This window comes from Corvus hawaiiensis, chromosome 2 (assembly GCF_020740725.1).
Source record: "Corvus hawaiiensis isolate bCorHaw1 chromosome 2, bCorHaw1.pri.cur, whole genome shotgun sequence".
In the NCBI taxonomy this organism is placed as follows: Eukaryota; Metazoa; Chordata; class Aves; order Passeriformes; family Corvidae; genus Corvus; species Corvus hawaiiensis.
The window spans coordinates 42,923,065-42,947,454 of record NC_063214.1 but is presented as its reverse complement, the minus strand read 5'-3'; the positions used below and the strand labels follow the sequence as shown (position 1 = coordinate 42,947,454).

General features: G+C 37.1%; 1 long non-coding RNA gene across 1 annotated transcript in view; it reads left to right on the top strand.

Annotated features, from left to right (window-relative positions):
- The window catches only part of LOC125321696, a 49,193-nt gene that overhangs the window by 9,892 nt on the left and 14,911 nt on the right, over nt 1-24,390 (top strand). Inside the window, exons 3-6 of the long non-coding RNA XR_007201649.1 lie at nt 2,054-2,085; nt 10,416-10,465; nt 13,484-13,578; nt 20,760-20,815. This is a non-coding gene — a long non-coding RNA (uncharacterized LOC125321696). The remainder of the gene's footprint in view (nt 1-2,053; nt 2,086-10,415; nt 10,466-13,483; nt 13,579-20,759; nt 20,816-24,390) is intronic.

Here is a 24,390-nt window from a genome sequence, read left to right as displayed (position 1 = left end):
TGGCATCAACACTCTGCAGAAACCCACTCCCAATGTGCAGTACTTTCTGTGCGCCCTCGTTAGAGGTCTTTTGTTTTCCTCCTTTATTCAGAGTTTCATCATGACAACTGAAAGTGACATTTGAAAAGCTAAGAGGATTTTACATAACAGGACCCCTATTGTCATTCTCCATTTCCTTTCACTTCGAACACATTTGCTGCATTTTCATTATGTAGGAGATCATGCAGCATGTCAGTGCACAAAGTCTCTTCCTTCCTGCCGGCAAGATACAAGAAGAATAAGTCTCAGGGCCAGAGAGTTATTCTTGCACAGAATACAGAAATGCCTTTTATTAAGGGAGGCTAACAGCCTATGCCAAAAAACTAGTTTGACATGAACAGAGCAAGAAACTAAGCAAAAGATTATGAATTTTGTCATATAGAATGTTCATTATGACAACAATGCAACTCAATGATGCAGAGAAGATGCAAAAGAAATATAACTGACTATGTTAACTGGCACAAAAGACCTACAACTATAACAGAAGTTTGGGGCTCATGTCTCATCCATCACCTCTTAAACAGGTTGAAAAAAGGGCACTTAGATGTGGACAGAGCATGGAGAAAATTTTGGGAAAATACTTCTGAGAAGAGGAAAATTATTAGGCTTTTGCATTTCTCTGCAGATTCTATCTTTATGATTTAAAGAGCTCCTTGACCACCAGTTTGGTGCTCTAACAGGACTAAAAATGAGCAGTACACAGTAGTGCTGAACTAATTGAAGCCCTGCTGAGAGTCCTGTAGAATCTACTTTGCCCCTGCTCCACTTGTGAATTCTTTTCTGTTCTTCCCCTTCTTCTTTACTAGGAAAAAAGAAAAGTCTGACTGTTTAACCAGCAGCACAGGAGTAGATAGATTCTGTCTCTTTATAAGAAGAAACAAGCCCAAACAGAGTATCTCAGATTGAGGAAAATGGAGGAGGAACCAAAGTACAAAAGCAAAATCTGTTGCCAGCCTGTTGTCAAGGCCCTGATAATCTGAGGATATAAACCTAAACCCATATGTCCTTCTATGTCCTCTGTATTTCCTACTGCTCCTCATTTTCCCTTTGAATTTGTCTTTGAATGTCTCACCAAATAGGAAAAGTGAATCTAAGTAGCAGAATTATCATATTCTTACCTGCTACAATGATAGAAGGTGTAACCGAAATCCCCAACCTCTAAAGGGAATTTAACAGATTTTGATTTATTGCTCTTCCCAGCCATCTCAACATACTCAGTGCTGCCTTCTGATCATTTTCTTTGTCTGATCTACCTAACACATGTACACTTTGTGATTTTCCGAACGTTCATAAATACACAAGTGTTCTTGCCATCTCAACCGTGCAATTTATGATCTCCTCAGAAATCTGAATCTTGTCTGTTTAATGCTGTACTAAAATAAATCCCATTTGTGATAGTATAGTCTGCTAATATCTGTAATAATCAGATTACCACAAGTGATATTCCACAAGAGAAGTCCCTGATCAAAAATAATTTGTGCCTACTTTCCTTGATGACACCAATTTACGGTCCAGGGGGTAAATCACAGAATAGTAGATTGGTTTGGGTTGGAAGGGACCTTAAAATTCATCTAGCTCAAATCCCTTTCCATGAGTGGAGGCACCTTCCACTAGACCAGGTTGTTCAGATCTCAGTCCAACCCGGCCTTGAACACTTCCAGGGATGGGACATCCACAACTTCCCTGGGGGACCTGTGCCAGTGTCTCACCACCCTCACAGTAAAGAATTTGTTCCTAATATCTAATCTAAAACTAGCCTCTTTCAGTTTAAAGCCACTTCCTCTTGTCCTATCACTGCCTTCATAAAAAGTCCCTCTTTAGCCTTCTTGAAGAGAAGAGATAGAGTGAGGGGTGTGCTTACTTCCTATCCATTAGATATTTGGGAGCATTACTTAGTAAGGAATGATTCTTTATATTGATACATATATACTGGAATTTTCCCAGACTATTTATGAAAATCATGCAGCAAATACAACCAGGTCCTGAAACAACTGACTGTTGTTTATTGCTTTAGGTTTCAGGTTACAAAATGAATTTTGATGCATGGTAAGTACAACTCTAAATATACACAATATCACCAAAATGTTTTGTGGTCCCAAACCCAATGTCCCACAGTTCCCACTATAGTCTGTAAACACTATTACCTTTTCCAGGTAATCTTTAGTCTCTTTCAAAAAATAGGCAGAAGGAAGTAGTAGATAAATCTAGTTTGTCACAATCCATTTTATATATATATATTTGGGGGTTATATTTGGGTTTTGTTTTTTGTTTTGTTTTGGTTTGTTTTGGATTTTTTTGTTTGTTTATTTGTTTTATTTTACTTTATCTTTTTAGTAGTCAAGTCCAAGTCAGCTATTGACCTCAGATTAATGCTGGCTAACAGAACTGTAATTATCCAGGTAACACATCTTGGTTTTCTTCTAATTAAATAGAACACACTCAGTCTTCTCACTTTTCATTCAGAGTTTTACAATGACAAAAGGTTTTTTTATTTGAAATTTAAGCACTTGGACATCTATAATTAGTGGAGATGACTGGATTTCATTTAAAGAAAAGAGTTCAGGTCTCTCAATGGACCAGTACTCAACTATGTATTTTCAAATGCATCCCAAAATCTCAAAAAGGCAGACAAGCAGCAAAGAAAGCTAGGAAGTATTAATTTTTTTTTATATAGATGGGCATATATTGTAATATCTATTATAAATAAATAACAAATATCTATTATCAATATAATTTATATATTATATATATATATTTAAAACTGGTCACTCAAAAAAATTATCAATCCTTTCATGTAGTACATGAAACAAAAATCATGACCTTATAAAGCATGTCCTTCTCCTCTCTTTGTCTTCTGTTTTTTGTAAATCATGAATTTTTTTAGTTTCTGCTAGTCTGTGTATCTCTTTTTTTGCTTTCTTCACTGATTGCCTGAACAGAGACTATGGAAATTATTTGGAATTGTTTATGTCTGTCTCACTCTAATTATGTCTTCTAACATCTCTTTTAACAAATCTGATTTGTGTTGGTATACATGAAAAACAGAAGACGTTTGGAAAGAGTTATTTGAAAAACGTGTCATTATATATGCTCGTGCACAACTCTGCTTTTGCCTCCATATTATCTGCTTCCAAAGAGTCATCTTTCCCTCAGACTGTGCTTCTTCAGTTTAGATTTCTCCTTAGATTCTCTCTGAACCCAGTTTCATTTTTTTTCTCAACATTTTGCTGTTGCACACTGCTTTTCCACTCTGAAGTTTTTTAATTGAATCAATATGTCAGCAAGCTTCTTTACCCTACAATAACTGCTACATTTATAAATACTGAACTTCCAAGTCAAAATGAGGAGAAGAACTTCCCCCTGTTTTATTAATTATCCTGCTTTCAGTGGTATTTTATTTCTACAACGGTGATATAATTTTCAAACACAGGAGTGCTGACAACTTAAAGGAACTGCCTTTTGTGAAGAGATTTCACTTTATATATAAATTTTTAGGTCTGGAAGAAAACCTCAGGTGGATTTACAATTCATTCAGATTTCTTTTTTCCACCATCCTTGGTTGCTAATATATTCTTCCAAGCAATTTATATGCAAATATCTATTTAAAGAAAGGAGAGTGAATGAGGTAAACAGACAAGCTGCACCACATATATTACAGTATATTTTCTTAAAAAATTTCCTTTCAGCTAAAACAGTGGAAAGAAATAGCAGCACCAGTGGCTCCGATGTAGGACATGTTGGTCTGTTTCCACACCACTGCATTAGAGAGCAAACCAGGGGGCATGCAGAGGTTTTGGCCAGGTGAGATGTAGTACCTTTGTACGTTTGTACATGTTCTCAAGCCACCTTTGGTCAGTTAAAGTCCACATGGCAGCTGTGGTGACCTGCATGGGCCACATCGTCCCTACAGGCTGCATAACCCCTAATGCACTTAGGTTTGGGGTTAGCCCATATAATCTGTACTTAGTGCCTGAGCTAGTTTTGATCTAGCTTACCATCGCTGCAATCGCACTTCTGATTGCAGCAGGCTCATGGCTCTTCATCGCCATTGTATAAGGTAAAATGCTGAACAGATTTCTTAAAGCAGTGGGATAAAGGGGAAGAGATACCTTTAAGGTTTGATTCTCAGGAGAAATATGGGAAACAGATGAAAATGAGGCTTTGGAATTTCACAGAATCACAGAATATTATGAGTTGGAAGGGACTCACAAGGATTGACTCCAATGCTTAAATGAATGGTGCATATGGGGATCAAACCCACAACCCTGGCATTATTAGCACCATGCACTGACCAGCTGAGCTCATGTACCAACACACACAAATTCTTTATCCATCTATATCATACCTGTACACATAAGATCAAAATGCAACTCTATATGCTAAAATGAGCTGTGATTCAGGAATGAAGCACAAGAAACACTGACCAAGTTTCTCAGATAAACAAAACAAAACAAAAAAACCAAAATAATATTCTAAATTTTGTCAGCTTTGAGAACTACATAAATACAGTATATAGTCAGCTTTGCATGTAGTGTTACTGAAACTGCAATTAAAACAGCAATGATTCCTTTCCTTATTCTCACTGAGGAATGAGTAATAAATGAAACTAGTCCTTTTAGAACATGTAGTAGTTTCAAGATGATCTTTTCAATTTGAGAATTGATAACTCTGGATTTTTTAGTTGTTTCTCTACTAACATGCCAAAACATATCACATGCCACATGATGTGATGCTGAAAAAGAAAACACCATTTCTGAGTCCAAAATGTTCCACTCTAGAAGAATAATAAAAAAAATATGATGAATATATTAGCAACCAAGGATGGTGGAAAAAAGAAATCTGAATGAATTGTAAATCCACCTGAGGTTTTTTTCCAGACTTAGAAATTTATATATAAAGTGAAATCTCTTCACAAAAGGCAGCTGAAGTCTTTTGGGATGATGTTTTCTACTTCTACATTTATAAATAAAAAAACCTGACCCTGACCCTTACATTTAAGCTACAGATATAAATGGTGAAGAAATTAATGACATTGAGCTGCTGTCAAATCTGTGTTACATGATCATTAAGCCTTCTCTCCTAAGGTTCTTACCTGATATCATTCCTTCGAGTTCCTTGAAAACATAGCTGGGAGATCTTATCTCTCATCCTCAGAAAATCCTTAAATTACATTTTTATTTTTGTAGTATTTCTTTGAAATATTTTTTTGGTAAGTAATTGTGCATCTGAGGCATCTTTTCTGTTACAGTTTAAAACTGCTCTTTCATAGTCGTGGTTTTGCATGATTGTTTGAATTATTTTACATCGTAGGGTGAGCAATTGTATTTGATGCATTTGAGAGCTCACTCTTCAAAGAGTTTTTCAAAGGCACCAAGAGCCCTGAAAATTTAATACATTATTTTGAAACACAAAAACCATCTGAGCATTAGATAAATTAAAAAAAAAAAAAGAGAACACCTCCCCCTCCCCCCAAAAAAAACCCCAAAAACCTAGACTAAACAAAAGCCGAAAGTATGGTTTAGGACTATTTTGGCTTTAATTTTAAATTCAGGGCCTGATTTCCCTCTTGACAGCATGGAGATGTAGTGTGGGAATACAAATAAGCTGGTGATATTGTAGGCCTGTTCTTGATGGCTGTCAGTTTTGCTTTTTGTCTGCATAGAAGTAGGATTGAACAGAATTAGTTCCAAATGTAATGAAGATAAATCTATGCAATTGAAATGACTTTGATTTTTTTGAACAGGATAACATTACTTTTATTTTTTACAATTCATTATTTTTTGAATTCTTCTATGAACAACTTATGTTTATGCTTCCATGTAGAAATACAACTTTTCATAGTCTAGGGATTACATTTGGTTTTATAATTTTAAGGCTAAATGGCAAAATTGAACTCGGTGAAAGTTCAGTGCTGTACTTGGTTTGCATTATAAGATTTTGGTAGTGATCAGGCTACAGGGATGGATTCTGTGATGATCTTGTGTGTCAAAAGAGCCAATGCCAGCCAGCTCCAAGAAGGACCCACTGCTGGCCAAGGCTGAGCCTATCAGTGATGGTGGTAGTGCCTCTGGGATAATGTATTTAAAAATCACACGGTGTAACAGCACCCAAAAGTGAGGAGTGAGAATGTGGGAAAGAAACAGCCCTGCAGACGCCAAGGCTGGTGAAAAAGGAAGGGGGGAAGGAGGTGCTCCAACTCAGTCCATGGTGCAGAACATGGTGAGTCAGGCTGTCACCCTGCAGGCCATGGAGGACCCCATACCAGAGGAGAAAGATGCCAGAAGAAGGCTGCGACCTGTGGGAAGTCTGTACTGGAGCATGGCAGCCCACGCTGATGTTCCTGGCAGGACCTGTGGCCATGAGGGGAGACCTATGCTGAAGTAGTTCATGAACTATAGCCTGTGGGAGGGACTCATTCCTGAGTTTTGAAGTTCTTGGAGGATTGTCTCCCATAGGAGGGACCCCAGGCTGGGGCAAGAGAAGAGCATTGAGTGTCACCAAAACCACTGGGAAAATAAAACTCTCTAACACTATGATTTCAGTACTAGAAGGCAGGCATTGCTTCATTTCGGCACCAGGTGCGTGGAGGAATCGCTCCTCCTAACATGCACACCAATTATCAAAACTTTTAACTATTTATACATTTTAGCAAACAAAGAAATTGTTTGTTCATTGACTACAAGTTCTCTTATTAATTAGCATTTTATCTTCTATTGGTTAATGATTCTCTTGCTTCTCATGCTAATTAGTCTGCATGCTCAGTCTTTCTCTTCTTTTTGATCAGTGGATTTCTTGGATTAGTGATCTGTGGGCTGCTGGCTGCAGACTGCCCCTACCAGAATTACCTTTTACCCACTTGGAGCTGATTCCAGCAGAATTACTGACCTGGTTTTACTATTTTTTTCCTCATCTTGGGAGAACTGCCAAATGTTCTTGTGGTCCATAAACTCCTCATTTCCTCCCAAGCTTTCTTAGCTCCTCCCCCCAAGTCGGATCTCGTTGAAGCATGTCAAGCCCTAAACTTTGATTTGTTTTTCTAACACATGGATATCACTTAGAGCTTGCTTGTTAGCTGCTATCTGTTTCATGGATTAAATCTCCCTTCTTGTTGATTAGGCTTGTAAGTTATAAAGATGAAACATTAAAGAACATCCTTAAGAAAGTTTTTACATATTCCACATTTTGCAACAACTAGGAAGGACCTTGTTTCTCAACCCCCTTCTCATTTCCTGTAACTCCCTGAGCAAATGGTTAACTATTTCTGACTCTCGAGATGTCAGCATCACTAAGACTAAACACTATTTGTCACAACTAGAGTTTTTCCCAACAAAAGGAGTCCCCCTTTGAGGAGGAAGGAGCAGGAGACACAGCTGTGATGAACTGGCCGCAAGCCCCATTCCCCAGTCCCTTGCGCTGCTGAGGGAGGGGAGGAGGTAGAAACATCAGGAGTGAAGCTGTGCTTGGGAAGGAGCGAGGGGTGGTGGGAAAGTCATTTAAGATTTGGTTTTATTTCTCATCCTACCCTGATTTGATTTGATTTGTAAGAAAAGCTGATTTCCCCAAGTCAAGTTTGTTTTGTCTGTGACAGTAATTGGTGAGTGATGTCTCCTGGTCCTTTTCTCATTCTACCAGCTTTTTGTTATAACTTTTCTCCTTTGCCCAGCTGGGTAGGGGAGCGATGGAGCAGCTTTGGTGGGCACCTGGCACCTAGCCAGTTTCAACCCACCACAATGGCACTACACTTATTTAAGGTCACCCATTTCTCAGAATTTTTTTATAAAAAGACAGCTTTTAAACATTCGTTGTACTTTTAATGTGTAGAAGGAGTCTGAAATTTATAAACAGGATGAAAAAATTGGTTTGGGTTAGACAAATGCAGTCTAGCTTAGTTGCCCAGGCTTCCTTGCCTGCCTGGCCTTTAGCTTTCAGCCTGAAGGGCTTGACCCAGGTGTCCCCAGCTTCCTAAGTCACAGCTTCCACCCCTGTGCAGATGCAAGTCTGAAATACAGTTTGCTGCCTGTCCTTGAAAACAGGAATTAAATCTGTACATGTGGTAAGCTGAGTTAAGGTCTACTGCTTATCTTATCTCCATTGACTTTAACAGGAGGTTGCACACATGCACATGTTGGCAACTACTGCTTCAAGAATCAGAGCTTTGATCCCTATTGTACTGTTTTGTGTTAACCTCTGGCTCTTGAAATGTCTGCTCCCCCGTGCAACTTCTTTTTCCTCAGTCCTACCATCTTCAGTCATTTCCATAAGAGGTTCTTCCTTCTCTATCTGTACTCCTGGAACTAATGGTTTTCTAAAAAAATTTTTACTCCAAATCCTTGTGGGATTAGCAGCTCAGAAAAAAAATGCAGATTTTGCCAGATACATGACATTTTATCACACATCACTTTGATAAAGATTTTTACCACATCTGGCAGCTCAGAATATGCAGGAAAATTTCTGCTGCAATTGAGCAAATTCAGTTCCAATCGCGCTTAAGCATAAGAAAGCAATAGGCATGCAACTTCTGCTCTGTTCTTTAGTTAAACATGAAAAGTGTGCATCTCAATTTTTCTGTAATCAATACCCACTAAAATGAATCACATAAAGTTAGCGGAACAGATTATTTTCTCAATAATTATGTCTTTAAACATATGTTTTAGCCTTATCATCCCCTTTTTAAGTAAAAAAAAAAAAAAAACATTTTAGGCATAAAGAAAATAAAACCATCATGAAAAACTCTCAGACACTTTCAAACAAATTACAGAAGCTGCAGAACAAAACCCATATACCTAAAACATGTTTAACTGCACATGTAAACATCAGAATTGCTGTTTGTAAATAGAAATATCCCAATATAAATGCTAAAAGGTTTGCCACATGAATAGCTCTAAATGTACCAATAAACTCATTAGGTGAATCAGAAACTTTCATTTTGCCATCAGTCTTTATTAGTTGCAGTCAAGTTCTGGTATTGAATCACAGTAGATTAATTCAGCTCAGGTCACAGGTATTTACATGCCTGAGCACTTTGTCATGTAGATAGATTAATCCACTTGCAAAAATTCAAAAGCATGCCTATAGGAGAGGTTAAAAATCCCTAATCTTTTTACATCACACATTTAAGCACAAATTACTTTACAAACTACTGCAGACTTCAGGCTACTGTAATATTTTATATTCATCCTTCTCTATTAAATATATCTATGAGACAACTAGTTAAAAGAAATGCAATCAGAAACCCTCTCCAAAATTATACTTCTTTAGAATAGAAAAAAAGTGTAGACTAACCTTTGGGAAAGAAAGATTTTGGCAACGAACTGCTTCAGGAAGAAAGCACAAATACATACACCTGTCATTCTCTTTCTGTACTGGAAGTTAGAGCCATGTAAGTGATGCATTGGCTGTCCCAAAATTTTACATACTTATTTCCTGAAGTCATTGTTTCTGGTCAATAGCTACTCCTAGTATCTCAAAACAAATATCACCTTCACTAGACATGGAAACAAATATCACCTTTGTTAGTCTTTCCTCAGGGTTACAGTCTTCTTATCATTGAACAGGCTGCTTCTGTTCAGTTTTGAGGGTATTGAGATCTGCACATAACAATATTGCCTTAGAACCTCCACACTGGTATGGATTAGTGGAAAAGACTGATCACTACAAATTAAATATTGAAGGTGGATTTTTTTTGATTGAATTAATATAAAATTATTTTTCAATGCATTATTCATTCAGTAAGAAAGTTTGGATGACAGTATATTGCTTTGGTTTTTAGGCTGTCAATCCAGGGTACACAAAATGCCTGCTTTTATTTTTAGTTTTATAGCCACATGAATACCATAGATAAAGAAAAGATGACTTGTACAATTTTGCTGGTAGTATTAAACCATCAGATATTTTTCTTTAATGAAATGGACAGATCTGACTTACACTAGATCTCACCAGTGAAATAGCTGGTTAGTGCATGAATGGAAGACCTCCAAGTAAAGGGCACAACAGCTGAAATCCTGGCCTGGAAGAGGAACAGATACTCAGTGAGTTCAGAAACTCAGTGAGGTTAAGATTTCATCTGGTCAGTTTTCTCCAAATTTACCACTGTCTTTGTAATAAGACAAATAAGTTCCTAAACAACTGTATTATTAGCAGATGACTTTTTGCAAAAGCTGATGAATTTGAATGGGTCCTGATCAAATTTCTTTCTGAGTAATTGTAAGCTGTCCTCACACATTTGAATTAACCTTTTTTATTCATACTCTCATTTTTCTCCCTTTTGCAAACAACTGTCTTACAGTATTGTCATGCATAGAGTTTATGTCTTTTGTCTGCACTTTGAGTGCAATGGCTGTCTTCCTGTCTGTCATCTGTCTATTCATTCCCTTTAGCATCTGTGTAAGTGAAGATCCAGTTTCCCAACAGATGATGCAGTAAGAAAGTAAATCTAGCCATTTTTTTACTTCCAACAGCAATCAATACAAGCTCAATAAAGAATTTATAGTAGGAATCTCCTCTATATAAATATCTCTCTTTGGGGATACAATTTCTGATAATCCATTTTTTCAAACTTTAATATCACCAGTCTAAATCTATATTTGGAGCAGAGCTGATGATCAACTGTATAATATCGCAGGTGATATGGCTTTAGTGTGTATTGCTTCAGTCTGCTAACAAAATCCAGCTTTTTTATAGGAGATCTTAGTGCTTTCAAAGGCATGAGAAAACTGAACAACTGTATCAGCCTCTGATGTAATCACTGAGGTCAGTGACATTCAGGCTAGAAGTCCACTGAAAACAGTGACTAAGTTTGCAACAGTGTATTGGTTATCACGTTCCCTGTTAGGATAACTGTATTGTTATCCTACTGATAACAATGCTGGGCAAAGCAAGTATGAGCTGTGAGATAAAGATTAATTAGGAGGAATACTCGGCAAAGCAAGTATTAAGTCATAAGTAGAATGAGTGGGAAACATATTGTAGTGAACTGTCTAGGGGTGGAATTTGGTGTAGAAGTTGAATGTAAGTTTGATAATAATTCTTAAATGTGTCTTCATAGAGGTGAGAGGTGGAGAATGTCATAGGTTAGCAAGCATAGTCCCGGAAGTGATGTTCTTGCAAAGGGGTGCTCACAGCTTCCTCTGGGACCTGATAGAACCTATCAGCTGGCCAATCTGAATATGGACAATTCTTTAAGCCACTTAAAGTTGTGACCGCCTCTGTGATCCACACTTAAGAATAGACAAACTCCCTCCCCCAAGCTCTCTCTCGTTTCCGGTGCTGGCACAGGTGGCTGCGGGGCCTGTGTGGGGCCAGCGGGCCCGGCCAGGCCCTGCTTGGGCCAGGCTTGGCCGGGCCACGGCCATCCTGGAGCCGATGGACCTGTTCCACATGCAGAAACACCCCCCCCACTCCCCGCCTCCCCCCCACAGCCCTGCTCTGTGCAGCCAGAGCGGCTCAGCTCCCCCTCTCCACTGTGGCCAAGATTCAGCTGAAGCTGCCCTGCTGTCCAGCAAAACATCATGTGAGCAACAGCGATAATCGGCATTCCAGCTACAAGGCCTAGGTGAGATTAACCTTTTTAGTGCTGTGAAGAGCTGAAAACCTGAGGCAGAAGAAAGAGGAGATGCTTAAAGCTGAAATTCTGTTGTAAAGCTATGATGTATCAGAGTACCCATTGTAATTTCATGAAGGCATGGGGGGTGGAGCTTTGAACTTGTACTTGTGAGCAAAAGCACCTGCGCCGAGATAGGCAGATGCTGAAGCAGCTGTAATTTCATGAGAAGTTTGGACAGTGAGAGATGGAAGCGATGAGGACTTTTGCTCCAAATGGAAAAGGAGAAGACCTCAGTTCCTAAAGGTGCTCCCAGAGATAATCCTAGAGATGAAGATGAGGAGGACCCTTTGCTCACAGGGAAGGAGGAGGACCTCTATTCTTAGAGATGAAATGCTCCCAGAGATGGGTGAAGAGAACTTTTGTTTCTGAACAGCTCAACCTTAAAATTGCACCCCAGTAGCTCAAGATTGGACCCTTGAAAGCAGTTGTGGGGAAAGCTGTAAGTCATGGGAGGGGACCCTCACATGATGCAAGCAGAGAACCAACCCAGGCGGCTGTCTCGTTGTGATAATTCCTCCATAGCACGAGCAAGAAGAGACTCCTCTTCCTAAATGGACTGAACAAGGTTATTACAGAAGTGGTAAACAGATTGAACATCTCAAGGGTTGTCTTTTTACATTGTCCGTGGGAGAAGGGAGGAAGGTGGGGGGAGGAGAAGAGTTCTGAAGGTGTGAAGGTGTGGTATTACTTTTTTTTTTTTTCCCTCTCTTAGGTCTGTTAATAAATTTCTTTATATTCTTTCAAGTTTGGTGCCTGCTTTGCGTTTCTCCTAATTCTTATCTCACAGAAGGTAAACAGTAATGAGTATTTTGGACCAAACCAGTACAAACAGCTCTGTTATCAGTCGGAGAACAATAAGGTTTGTAAGCCAAAAATTGGAAAGTCAGGGAAATATGAAGGATGTCTCTAAGAAATGAAGCCTGAGTAAAGGTGGATTAATGACACATGTAAGGAAAAAAGTAGCAAATCTGAAATATACTTTTTCAAGCATAGTATTTGCAAAGTTACTCCAGAAAATGGGAGCTATCTTACAGCTCTTTGGTCTTGACTCCTCTTTTGAAGTGTGAAGCGTTTCATAAGTGCTGCTTGAGTGGGTTTGTGCAAAAAGCTGCTTTCTTGCAATTCTTACGAGCATATTGAGAGTCTGATCAGAAAATTTATTATTCAAAGTAGGCAATAGTATGGTCCACATGTTTTGCTTTGTTTTGTTTCTTTGTTGTTTTGGATTGCTAGTTTTGATTTGTTGTTGGTTTGGTTTTGACCTGTTCTTGGGAAAAGGCAGGTGGTTGAACAACTATAAGGTATAACCAAAGAAGATTTATCACATCTTTCCTGTTCCTGTTGTACCTGAGAAGGTAGACAGAGAGTTCCAACCTTCTTGCTCTGCAGATTCCATGACATTCTGTAGCTCTGCATACCACATACATGAGCTAGAAAAAAAACCTTTTGGCCTCTTCTGTGGAAGCCAGTTAATATTTGTCCGTTGTCCGCAATGTACTAATTGAGAAGTGACTGAAGGGAATCTGCAATGATCTAGAAGTGAACATTGAGAGGTATTAGTTGTTTAGCTTAAATAAATATTATATAGAAGGAATTACACGATTAAAATACTGTGTGATTTAGTATGCTGTTTGCCTTAGCATGAGTAACTTGGTTTGGTGAAGCCTTGGGCTGCAAGCTGTGAACTTACACTTAGATATGCTTTCATCTGGAATAGAATTAATTTTCATACTAACTTTCCTAGTATCTAGTAGAGTGATGTATTTTGTCTTTAGTATCAGAAAAACATGATAGTACACAGATGGTTTGAGTGTTGATAAATTGTGTTTATCCCACATCCAGGGCTTTTTTAGTTTCCACTGTTCTACCAGAGAGCAGGTGCAGCAGCGGTGCAAATAAGACACTACAAATGCCAGCAGAAGCTGTAACTCCAAGAGGTAAGAACAGTGAATGACCTGCCTGCATGGACAAATTGAAAGAATCCAACAAGTTTTTAAAAGGCCCCAGATCAAAAATCACCATTAGACCAAGGAAAACATGCAAGGTGTGGGAAAAGTGCATGAAGGGTGGGTGCAGAATTCATAAGGGTATAATTGCCTGGGAATTTCTTTGTTCTTTGTCCCTCCCTGGAGACAGCCCATTCAAGCTGACCTTCTGCCATGGCACTTTAATAATTTATTTTTATAAATCCAATGCCTGAGACTCTGCTATGGGAAAGCTAAGGTCAAGCCACAGAAGCAGGAAGCATGTCCATAAGTGAGTGTGTGTGTGAGCAAGGAGTTGGCTCACGAGCCATCTGCTGTGAAGGGGCTCTGGTCTTAGCAGTTGAAGCTTCAGGTGGTATGTGTGTGAGGATGCCCAGGTAGCATCTTCTCCTTTAACAGTGAAACTGGTGCCAGGTGAATGTGTGTGTATCTATATATTTCATTGGAATGCTTCATCAAATTTTACTCCATCAGCCAAGCATACCAAGATAATTTTCTCTTAATCATGCATAACATACTATTTCTATTCATTTTATTATTTAATATTAATGAATTTGATTTCATTTCAAAATGCAAACATGTTTAAATTCATGGTGAAAAATAATTATTGCAATTCTTGTGCAGTGACCTTCCATATATCAATCTTAGCATATACTAAATAATTATTTTAACCTCAGAAGAACTTCTGTCAAGTACTAAGCAGAGAGAAGACAAGTGACTTGTTCAAGCTCATACAGAAATAGAAAGCCAAGAGTAGAAATCCAGGAATAGAATTCATGGGACAGAGTAACAGCTCTAATTGAGGCAGAAACTTGGCCTTTACTCTTCAAAACAGGTTTACTTCTGTGGTTGACAGGAAGAATTATTGATTTCACCTGTTTATTCGTTGCTAATAATAAAATGTCATATTTGAAAACCCTTCTCTATTTAAATTGATGGAATAATAAAGTGAAGAGGGAAGTGTAACCACATGTCGGTTTTATGAAGCAAGCTCTAGGTAGCCAGGAGGTGTTGAAGGGCTGGCCTCTGTCTGACAGAGACACTAGCAGGCTCCTTGTCAGACCCACCACTGCCCAAAGCTGAGCCATCAGCGACTTTGGTGGCACCTCTGTGATAACCTATTTAAGAAAAGTTAAAAACACTGAGCAACACCTGTGAGAGACAGAAAACCCTGCAGATACCAAGGTTGGAGGAGAAAAAGGAGGGAGGAGGTGCACCAGGCTCCAGAGCAGAGATTCCTCACTTCCATGAGCCCACGGAAGACCACAGTGTCTTAGACATCCACGATGCAGGCCATGGGCAACCCCACACCAGAGCAGATGGAGATCCCATAAAGGAAGCTGTGACTCATGAAGAGCTCAAGAAGAAGCAGACTCTGGGCAGGACCTTTCAACCTGTGGATAGGAGCTCATGCAAAAGTCGATTTTCTGGCAGGAGCTAGGTCTTGTGAGGGGCTTACCCTGGAGCAGTGTGTTCATGAAGGACAGCATGCCAGTGAGTGAGGGGCAGGGAAAAAATATTACAAGTGAAGTTCAGCTTGAGAAAAGGGGAGGGATGTAAAGAAGGTGATTTTACTTTTGTTCTTATGTATAACTATCCTACTCTGTTATTAATTTGCAATAGAGTAAATAAATTTCCCCAAAGACTGTTTTACCCATGATAGTAAGTGATGCGGGATCTCCCTGTCCTTTTCTTGCCCCATGAGGTTTTTCCTTCTCCCCTTGCTCCACTGAAGAGGGGGAATGATAAAGATGTTTGGTTTAGTTTCCCAAATTGTTATTTCTGCTCCTGTATGAATGCTTTAAAAATAGAAATTTCTCTCTGGATCTTGCAGACTTTAACTGAGATTAGGCATATTCCTTCCTGGATTTCATTCCATTGAGATAAAGTGACTCACATGAAATCACATGGTAGCAGAATGAGGGAAGATGGCAACAAAGAAAAAAGTCTTCCTCAGCTGTAAACACTTCTGCTCAAGCTCAGTTGTTTTTTCTTTACAGATTAATGGAAGGTAAGTCATGGTATTATCCGTGATATCCAGCGCAGTGTATTATCTTGAAATGAACAGCTCACAGTATCACTGATGCTGCCTTTTGCATTTTTCTCGTGCCTGGGCTTTGGTCAAGTTCCAGTGAAGGAATTTGACAGATATAAGCCAGAACCACACAATTCTTTACACTTTATGAAGGTGATGCCTTGAGGTGGCCACCTAAAAACAGAGACTAGACAAGGATAAGAGAATAAAAGTAGGTATTTATTTGAAGGACCTTCAAAGGTACACCCTGGGCAGTCAAAAGGCTACACCCAAGATGGACCCTGGGTCAAGGGTTCTACACACATTTATAAGTTTGGTCTATTTACATATGAGGGTTAATTTTCCAATTATAACTTCAGTTTTGATGTAATTACCTCAAGTTCGCCCCCCCATCTAGGCTTAAGTTCAGACGTTTTGGGATCTAGTGTCCTTGAAGAGCAAACCTAGAGAGGCTTGTTATGTCTAACCAGCATGAGAGAACAGCAGCTAACAGGCCACACAAAACTTCAGAGTTACACACTAAGCAGTACAGGATTTGAAAAATATAAAAGCTAGAACCTAAGGCACCAAAGGTCAGATGTCTTCATGATGGAAAATTACACACTTCTTTTTTAATGAAGCCCAGAACTTGAAAAAACAAGATTGATAGCATGTCAGGGTTGAAATAACTGGCAGAGGCCTGATTTGAAATACTTACCTATTTCTTCTTGGAGCAGAAAGAAATACATTCACTCCACCTTACAGACTTTTACGTCTTGGATGTACATGTGTCATCAAAACAGTTCACAAAGTGAAGAAATTTTATTTGTGAGCAAAGAAAACACATTCTCTGTTTGTCTGGTAAGTCTTACCCCAAGAAAAATGAAGATATAGTAGGCGATAATTAATTTATTCTGCCAACGAACAACCTGAAAATCAACAAAAAGGTGTGGAGGGTACTTTCTTTCTGTCTTACAGTGAATTCTGAACTGGTCCTGGAATATTTTTCATCACATCATTCTCCGGGTTGAGCATCAAGTTTAAATCCAGCCTGCAATGATAGTCTCAAAGATAGATGTGTAAATATTTCTCATTTACTCTTCTTGGAACAAAAATTTTAAAAAAATTAATATGGCTTAGAAATGGATCATTAGCGTAATAGCAGTGAGCCCAATAGAAAGTCCAAAATATTATATAATATACTGAATGCCAGCTTAGCCATAGCATGACATTAATCTAAATAAGACTAACTCTCACTTTCACTTATGCTGCTTTAAAATTATTTACATTTCCTTCTCTGTTAACGAGATCAGATTTATAAAAGCTGAGATAAACCTGAAAAGTGAAATTAAGAGGAAGGTGGTTAGTTAGATATGCTATTCATCTGCAGGGGAAAAAAGCACACAAGAATGAAATAGAACAGGGTGAGAAGCAATTTTTTCAGTGAGATGGTTTCATCAGATAACCAACAATCCTGAGGACAGATTGCTCACTCCACATGCTTTTGAGATCATTAACTCTTCCCAGAATGTCATATGCACACAGCTTCAATGAAGTTTCATTTAAAAAGTCACTCTTAATATTATGTCAAATCTAATAATAATTTATATTTTAGAAGAGCATGTCACGTTAGGAACTCCACAGAAATGGAACAGGGTCAGTCTCTGTCCTGAGAACCTACAAACTGCACGCAGCTGGTGATGCTCAACCAATGCAACAAGCAACTTGTGTATGCAGTAGAGACATGAGAACCGGTCGATGATGTTACAGACAAAGTGATAGTCTAGGAAGATAATCTGTAAAGGAGACTTCCTAATGAATAGAAAAAAAGCTGTAGCTGATAGGGCCAGACTATGGTGCAGCAAGCAGAAAGACTATAACAAACTGGAAATTATAATTTCTTTATGCTGTTATTATTTTATACACACACCTAACCAGGCTATAAGGACAAGCAAGGTGCCAAAGATGATGTTCAGGACATAGCTCAGATAATTATATTCTCCCCATTGATTGAGAAATAAATTAATTACAAGAGTTTGCCTAAGCAGGACCCTCATTGTACTACCCTGTTTCACCAGACAGCAGATTTCTAGACACTATAATCCAAATAAGTTTTAGAAAGGGAAACTGAGGCAATTATGAGTCATCACTCATCAATCACTCCACTTATTCTGCATGTGGAAGAACAACAATTAATTTATTCAAGGTTTATCTAACTGCATCTCTATGTTTCTCTGAGAAATAAGTTTCCAAATGTCTGTGGAAGGACTTTAGTGTGGTTTAGGGCATTTGGATATTTTTAGTGCTGTTGTTGATAAGAATTGCAAAAATACTGCAATTTCTCTATAAATACCTATCATGTAGATCAGAATATTTTAAAATATGCATGTGAATTAAAAGGAAGTTAATACATCACAAATTATTATGGTTTATATTCTGCAGAGACCTCCCAGATTTATGCAATTTTCAAACTGCAAATCTCCTCAGAATCTGTCAAAATGGAAAAATTACACTATCAGATTCTAACCAAAAAAATCTTTTGCTAAATAAGTTCTCTGAAGAATGAAAGTTTTTGGTTTTTTTTTTTCTCAAAAGTCACTTTATTTTAAAATAATTCAAGGCCTTGAAGACTTGACTGACCATTCATTTGAGAGATTGGAGAACAACTAGAGAATTGTTTTCATTCTATGAATTCAGTGTCAAGAACAAAACTATCTCTTTAATGAATAAAATTTAAAGTTATACAACCAAAGAAAAACTTTCATTTTCACTTAGTACACAGCAGGTAGTTTGGTCAGCTCAAAAAAAGAAAGCAGAATAGTGTATCTTTTGCCTCTGGAAACTATGGACAGATTTCTTATTTATCTTTGAGAGCTAAACACAAATCAGTAATGTAGCTTTTGTGATCTTCTCGTTAATACTTTTTAAAAAAGTTTATCTATGAGGTAATTACAATGGCAATTGTCTTAAAATCATCCTAAGGTAACAAATTCTTCCTTGATGCACACAAAAAGGTTATTGTATATCAAGACCATTAGAAGAGTTGAGATTGACATAATAATATGAAAGAAACCACAAATAAATGAAAGAAAATGGGTCTTGCAAGTTTTTGATGAGCTTTCTAAGGAAATTGGCATCTTTTCTTAGGTTCATTTCCAGCAAAGACTTTTCCTCACATTAATTTTTTTTTTTAAATGTCTATGTTGAGTTCTGACTTCGTTGCTATGGTCAATGATGGGAAAAACAACCTAGCCTAGGACAATAGGTTCCTTGTTTAGTCTGAAGTATCCAAGAACCATGAAATTATAACTAGTAGATATTTACCTTAAAAATATCCATTAATAACAACGAATAAAAAGAAAATGAGTCACTACTGATAACAGTGTTGAGAGAAGAGAGAAATGCAAGATCTCTTTTTAAAGGTCAGATTTCTAAAGAAAATGGATATTGAACTGACTGATTCTGTGAAGGAGTGGGGACATAGTGAAACCACTCTTTACAAATAAATGGTGAATGAGATTTAAGATATATGAACAGAACAGAACAGGGTGTTTTAATTATATCAATTAAAACAGTGCATGTAGGGGAATTAGAAATTAATTTTTTTTAAATATTTTTTAATTTTCCTGTAAATTTGTTTTGCAAGGTTATAATTCACCATTTTTTGGCCACTGAAAGAGTTGTCAGTTTGACTTAAAGAATTTTATGCTACTTTTTTTTTTTCCATTTAAAAGAATTACGTTGTTGCTACATAGATGAATAAAATGGAAAACGTGACCACTAATTGAGTTATCTCTCCAAATACTATTGCAGTGTGCCATAAAGGAAAAGCTCTGCAACTGATCTCCATGTAAATTCCTGAAAGTACAAGTCTTCCATAAGTTCAGTATCCTAGTCTGGGTTTACATTCTAACACCGTATAGATGTCCTGGATACCTTAGGAAAACAAAACAAATTCATGCTTATGCATCTGCCCTTGATGTCCATTGCCTATGATGGCAGTTTATGTACCTTAGTCACAACTAAACCCTTTTTAATGAACAATAAATCTAAGTATCTTAATCTTGAATGGAATACCAGTTTAATTTCAATTTCTAAAGTATCTATTGCAATTTTGTTTTATTATCTGCTGGTATATGTTGAATTGTTCCTAATTATCTTAAAGAGATTGCTTTTTTTTAGCTAGAAAACTCCAAGAAAGTTATTTATTTTAATCCTGTTAGTTCACGCTTTTTTTTTTTTTTTATTTCCTGCACAATTTCCAAGGCTTCACATTCCATCTCTATCCTAATCATCTTTTGTGAAAAAATAGCACGTTTTACAATTGTTACTCTACTTTTCTTTTCTTGTTTTGTTTTGTAAGGGTTTTCACTCTTTTCAGATGTGAAATGCATCTCTGACTTCTGAATGGAAGTCCCAAAGCTGCCTCCTCAGCTTGACTGGTCTCTTGTTCTTCACCTTTACTGTCACTGCATTACATCTGCCTCCAAAAATTTGCTGCTGTCTTCACTTATGTCTCTCTTTGGACTGTCACTGTCTGTTCTTTCAAATAGTTCCTTTTCCTTGGTAAACATACCTTTCCAATCATTCTAGAAATAATATCTATGATTTATATAGTTATGTATCGATAAAGTTCTCCTAGAGACTCTGACAGAGCTTTCTAACAAATAAGGTGGAACATCTGACAATAAAGATCTGATCTCAAAAATTATCTCTGAAATAAAGTTGGAGACTTGTTTTTACAGTCTGAGATCCAAAGCACCTAACTCAGCCTTTATCAAACTGAGTAAAGATGGGCAACCAGCCTTTCCATAGTGGGAACAGAAATAAGGCTGGCAGAATGGAACTGAGTGCTATGGGAAGAGAGCCATTATCCTGCACATCTGCAGTCAAGTAGTTTCATTAAAATTTGCTCCTTATTCCTGGTGTTCTACCTCAACAGGGAAATAATTTGCAGTTTATTAGACTCCTGTTCCTCCTGAGAGACACAGGATATCACAGGGCTTGTCTTTTTAATGCAGTATCAACATTTCCTCTTGGGAGAAGATACCATTTTCACTCCCTCAAGTGAGCAGCACTTGAAATCAGTTCTGATTAGTGTTCTCCCTCTTTCATCCAGGTTCAATTAGTGGAGGATATTGAAGCTGTGAAATATCTGGCATCCAAAGCATCATGGTATGTTCACAAAAGCAAATGGATTATATTATAAGGGTATTGTATATGAAAATGAAGCTACTTATTAATGGGCCTTTTTTACAGCACCCTAGTACAAACATTATCTAGGAAATAAATTGTATGGCTATTTCTCCTTGCAGTTTATGCTTTGATTTTTATCCCATCACCACTATCACCCCTTAAAATAGTCCCAAATGCCATTAGAATACAGAATAATTTCACTGCAGCTTCAGTAGTAATTTACTGCACAAAAATTACCTTGAGCTTACTGGAAAAGAGGAATTTTAAAATGTCTAGTGGATTTTTTTTACCAGAGTGTCTGTTTTACAATCTGACTCTCCTTGTAGTACCTAACTCTTCATGGAAGAAGGGAAATTGCATCGTGTTTTAAAATATGTCTGTAATGCAGTGAAATGGAGGCAGTTTAAGGCTAGATTTTTTCTTATGGGCAAAGAGCAGGAGAGAGAGGCTACCTCTAAAACCCCGTTTCCCTGGCTGCACAAAGTTCCATTTGAATGCTGTGCAACAAAAATTTATGATAGGGCAGAAAAAAAAACGGATAAATGGGTTGAGTAAGTTGGACAGGAAGAAATTGAAAACTTGGGAGAGGGTATGTACTTTGATTTTCTGTTTTTCTATCTCAATAGAGTAAAAAGAACTATTTTTGATTTCTTGGAGCTATTTATGAGACAGGATTGTCATTCATTTAAGTTAAATTTAACTTAAATTTAGCTGACTGCTGTGTTTGTTAACATACTCTCTGATCAATGTCCCCAATACTCAGTATTACAATAAAAATCATTAACACAAATTATTGCCACTGCAGTTCTCAGCATCTATTCATGTGTCTGCAGTGTGCAGAGTGGTTCATATGTACCTCTGTAGCAAGACACCTCATTACTGACTGTGAGCAAAAAGTCACGCATTGGTATTTTCCACGATACAGCTGCAACACCCTGTATGCCCTTCTTCATTTTTTTATAATAATTTTTTTGTGGGCCCTTGGCCATAAAATCAAGCAACTCTTCTCTACTTCAAGAGGGATTGATAAGCCATCCGATTTTTAAAATAATTTAGGTATCAAAAGATGTAAATTAATACCTACTGGTATTTCAAAACTGTGCAGAATCCTAAATGTCATTGACTCTTGCAGGGAATTGATGCTTAAATTCCTGAAAATTGTAGTAGAATCCTACCTGCCTCAAGTACCTAAATGCTTATGAAAGTCTGACCTAAGGTTTTTCAAATTAAATTGCATTATTGGTTAATGATTTACAGTGCTGCAAATAATCCCGATGCATACAAGTTTTTAATGGCATGGATTTATTTTCTTTGCGTCTGTGCATCATTAATTAAACCAAAGAGCAAAGAGGTGCAGCAAGATACCTTCAGCAGAAGAAATAGATTTTGTTGGAGTATTCTGTATGCCTAATACCTCTACAGCATTTTATTACTTTGAGTATATTTAAGAAAATTTAAGCTTTGACATTCTAAATAAAATAAACTGATTACTAATTAATTGATTTTTTTAAAAACTCACATTTTCAAGTAAAGGAATATCTATAATTAAACAATGTAATATTAACTACAGTAATGATTATTTTTCAGACAGTTATTGTTATTGTGATTTATAACAGCAATAATTTTTTTTATGTTGGAAGATGAAGGACAGTGGAGTATCTACATTTATGAATCAATTACTCCCTAGTGATGAATGAAAATTCCCACCAATCAGAACATGGATGCCTATCAGGAATGCAATAATTGGAGTCTTCTATCTCATCCAGTGCCTCTAAGCCTGTAGATGATGTGGAAGTTTGGCTTCTTTTAGTCTTTTCTCCGTATTAGATATAAAAGATTAGGCTTTAACCATTAGCTCCAAAGAATTCCTCATTATCCTTTCTTGATTGTTGTGATATTAGCACACATAATAAGCTGCTGAAAAATTCTGTCCTAACATTCTAGGGAATGCACAGAGCATATTTGATGACTTTGTTACATCTGATTTGAGACTTTACAAGAAACAGACATCAGACTTACTGACCAGTGCTCTGTATTTTAATGGTAAGGCCTTGTTTTAGTTAAAAATTTTTTTGAGGAGGACAAGGCGGATATTAAAAATTTACAGCAAATTTGGCAAGCAACAGGTAACTTTTAAAGACATTTTCTAAAATAGTATTCAAGTTTTATGTACTCTTCTCAATCACTGTAAGTTTAGCAAGTTGGGGGTTTTTAATCTTCTGATGAGAAAAGTAACACGTATTTTTATGTGCATTTATGTGTGTATTTGGACCCTGTACTGACTAAGTGCTTACAGAAAAAGTATATGATACATAATATTTTCTTTAATGGCTTTAAATTTATGTACCTGCTGCCTGTTTAGGGTACAGGTCAAGTTTTGTGTTCCTTACCTATCAGAAAGGCAGACAGGATGTTCAACTTCTCTGGCATACATGAATCCTTCTGGTTGTTTAAATTGGTATCGGCACTGTTGCAGTGCAACATAGAAATGTTATGTAACATTATGTTATATAATATATACTTGCAGATGACATTGTAAGTTGTCATTAATATAATTTTCATATTTTCTCTGTAAATGTGTTTCAATTTTCATCAAGATTCCTGCAGTGCACCAAAAAGTCATGTGCTTTTTGTAAAAAATATTAAATATGCTGTGTGCTTTGCTACAAATGAAAAAAGAATCTAAAAAACCCAGATGTTTGAGTATTTTTTTTCTCAGTTGAATACTTACAAGTAAAAAATATTTTTCTATTAAAGGAAGAAGCATAATACAAAAAATGGAATCCAAGTTCTGTCAAACAGGACAAAAAACCCCCAAGTTGCTTAAAACTCCAATAAATTGTAAAGAAAGACTTTTAGAAAATAATTACTACTTTGAAGTAACTAATTATTCCGCAGAGACCTCTCCCTTTCTCATGAGTCTTCACTGATTTCTCAATTAACTTCTACTTTTCTGTCATGGAAGTTTTATGTCTGAGAAGGCTACTGCAGGACAGTTTTTGTAGTGTAGGGAGTTGGTTTGGTTTGGTTTTGGTTGGGCTGTTTTGCTGTTACAAGTTTCATCATTCACAGCAAATTACCTTCTGGATTTTTTGAAGTTCAAATGCAAAGTTCATCACTGTGCTATTTGAGTGTCCCATTGTAAACTATTCAAGGTCTTGACTACAGAATCACATCACGGACAGGATATTTGAAATGGTTCAGTTTTTCTCTTTGCTCTTAAAAACTTCCAAGATTTCAAATAAGCTATTCCATATACAATGTCAGTGGTTTGGTAATAGGGACTATGTGCATCAGCTGATCTTGTTGCCTGTGTTATTAGCATCTCATTTTATTTTGTGTTTGAGAAAGAACTCAAATTTTTTTCCTGAAATTCTTTGATCTGGAGACATAGATCCTACCAAGCTCTTCTAATAGTACTAGCGATACTAGCCAGGGGATAAAAAATGCTGTTATATATTAATTATTTGACATAAAGCAACTGATACCTCTTGGTTTGAGACTGATTAAACTGATTAATCAGTTCACATGCCTACTTTTAACACTTGCAGTTA